Below are 2,899 nucleotides of genomic sequence, written 5' to 3'. Positions count from 1 at the left end.
CTAAAACACTGTTAAATCATGCATTGTTTGTCCTAAATTTTTTAACGTTAGATGCCACAGGCAAGTCTGCTGCCGACCGCCTTTGGCATCCATCTACAGCTACTGATTACGCACAGGCCATGTGGAGAGACCCCCTCTCCAACAAATGGCAAGGCCATGACCCCATCCTCATCTGGGGAAAAGGACATGCTTGCGTCTATGACACCCAAGCACAAAATGCTAGATGGCTTCCGGACCGATTAATCAAACTTTATAACCTACCCAGGGATCCAAAACCCTGAGAATCCTGTTCACCATGTGTTCTTTTGCAGAAAGTTACTGGAGGATCACAAGAAAAAATATGAACTGCCGCGATTGGTCCCCCGCCACTCTTGTCCTTGCCGTAGCTTCCTCCTCATCCTGAATCTGACCCTGCTTTGTGTCGACCCAGCAATCCCCCTCAAATGCAGGTTGGCCCTGCTACTAGGTAATTTAACCTTTTTAGGGGTCTGCACACTCTGCACCTGCATTTAACCAGGTCAATCACACCCAATAGAAAGAGGTACTTCCTAGTCCCAAAAGCCTACAAGCCTTTCACAGTCTTAACAATATGCTCCTACTTTTACTTTGTATACTGCTGCCCTCGAATTTAGCCCATCAAATATTTAATTACACCTGGCAGATTATTAATGAAGCAGGCGATGTCGCCTTTTCTGCCTCCTCACTGGCGGCCACCACACCTTGGAATTCACTCACCCCAGACCTTTGTCGCCTAGCCGCAGGAGCGTCCCTCTCTCTGAGGCGCCCCAAAATCCTAATGCTGACCATCGAGCCTCCTCCCCTGCGGGATGTGACTCAGGCCAAGCAAGAACTTTCCTTAGAGAGCCCGACTTTTATGTTTGTCCGGGTGGACACAGAGATAGGGCCCTTAATTACAGGTGTGGCTATAGAGAATCCTTTTTCTGTGCCTCCTGGGGCTGTGAGACTACAGGTGACGCCTATTGGCATCCTAGCTCCACTTGGGATTATATCTATGTGAGAAAGGGGTGGAATGACACAGGCCCTAAATGGTGGGGAACCTCAGCCAATCCAGTGTGCACCAAGGAAAACGCCACAAAAGGATGGTGCACCCCTCTTATTATTACATTTACTGAGGCCGGAAAAAAGGCCCCCCTTGAAGGATGGTTGAGAGGGCACGAATGGGGTCTACGGCTCCATATAGGAGGGCCGGACCCGGGCCTCACGTTTAAGGTTAGGCTAACCAAAGAAATACCCAATACGGAAAATAAAATTATCCTAGGGCAGAATAAAGCCCTGTATCCTGCTCCCCCTCGTCCCCGAAGTTCTCCCATACCCACTTATAATAGTTACAGCTCTCCTTTTACCCAACACACTCCATTCCAAGCCTTCCTACCCCCTGCTGGGCCTTCCACGGGTAGCACCCTAATGTCTTTAGCAAATGCCACAGCCTTATCTCTTACAAATTCATCTTATGAAACCTGTTGGATTTGTTTTTCACCTGTCCCCCCTTTTTATGAGGGCATCGCAATTATAACTCAAGAAATCATTTATACTAATGACTCGGGCCTCACGCGCTGGATAGGCCTTCCCCAGTCACAGGTCTCTCCTGGGCAAACGCTATCTCAGTTGTCTGGAATTGGCGTTTGTGTTCATGGCTCCGACTTGCTCCTCCCCCCTGAACTAAGTCCTATTTGTAATTCCTCTCTTGCACCTAATACTTCCTATCAATTCATGGTAGCCCCTAATGGAACCTATTTTGCTTGCTCATTTGGAATAACACCCTCTATCGTCCCTCTGTTATTAACGCAAAATCATGAATATTGTGTGGTAGTTATGCTAGTACCCCGAATCTCTATTCGTCCCCCCACAGACTTAATTCCTTTTTATTCTGACTCCCCGCGCTCAAAAAGAAAGCCTGTAGCAGCAATCACCCTCGCTGTCCTTCTTGGCCTGGGAGCCACCGGTGCAGGGACAGGTATAGCCTCTATTATATCCACAAGACAACAATTATTTACTCTTAGTCTGGCAATAGATAAAGATATCCAGGCCTTACAAGAAGGTCTCAACAACCTGAAAGAGTCTCTGGTGTCCCTCTCAGAAGTAGTATTACAAAATCGCAGAGGCCTTGACCTTTTATTCCTTAAGGATGGGGGACTGTGTGCCGCCCTTAAAGAGGAGTGCTGTTTTTATAAAGACAGGACAGGATTAGTCCAAGACAGCATAGACAAAGTCAAGAAAAGCTTAGAAGCCAGACAGAAACAGAGAGAAAAGGATAAATCTTGGTACAAAAACTGGTTCTCTACCTCTCCTTTGTTTTCCACCTTACTACCCGGTTTGTTAGGGCCCCTGGTTGGCTTGCTGCTTCTTTTAACCTTTGGGCCCTGGGCTTTCAGACGCATAACAGATCTTGTTAAAAAACAAGTAGACGCTTTGCTGCAAAAATCTCTCACAGTTTACTATCACCGCCTTAATGTCGAAGAGCCCCCTGAAGATCCCAGCACCGCCCTCCACTTTTACACCCTCGTTGAAGACATTCACAAACCTTGGTATTCCAGACTCGGGTGGCGATAAAACGCTCCCTGCCTACGGGGAATGACATAAGAGACAGAGGAATGTCTACCTTCACCTTTTGATAGACCAAGGGAAGGTATAGGCATCGAGATGGGTGCAGATGCAAAGCTACTGCAAGGGAAGACCCACTAGAGGGTCCCCTCTGTCCTTCCCTGAGAACATACCTGGTTTGCACAGAGGTTGGTATCCAAATCACAATCTAAAACCGGCTCTGCCTCTCCTCCCCAAAAGATACCAAGAGCCAACAATAGATGGGCGTATATAGCCCACGGGAGGAACCAGGTCAATGTTCCCCCACTCGGTTAAGGCCCACCTTTCTAAAATAGAA

Source organism: Rousettus aegyptiacus, unplaced genomic scaffold (assembly GCF_014176215.1).
Source record: "Rousettus aegyptiacus isolate mRouAeg1 unplaced genomic scaffold, mRouAeg1.p scaffold_m13_p_6, whole genome shotgun sequence".
In the NCBI taxonomy this organism is placed as follows: Eukaryota; Metazoa; Chordata; class Mammalia; order Chiroptera; family Pteropodidae; genus Rousettus; species Rousettus aegyptiacus.
Note: the sequence above shows the minus strand (reverse complement) of the source record.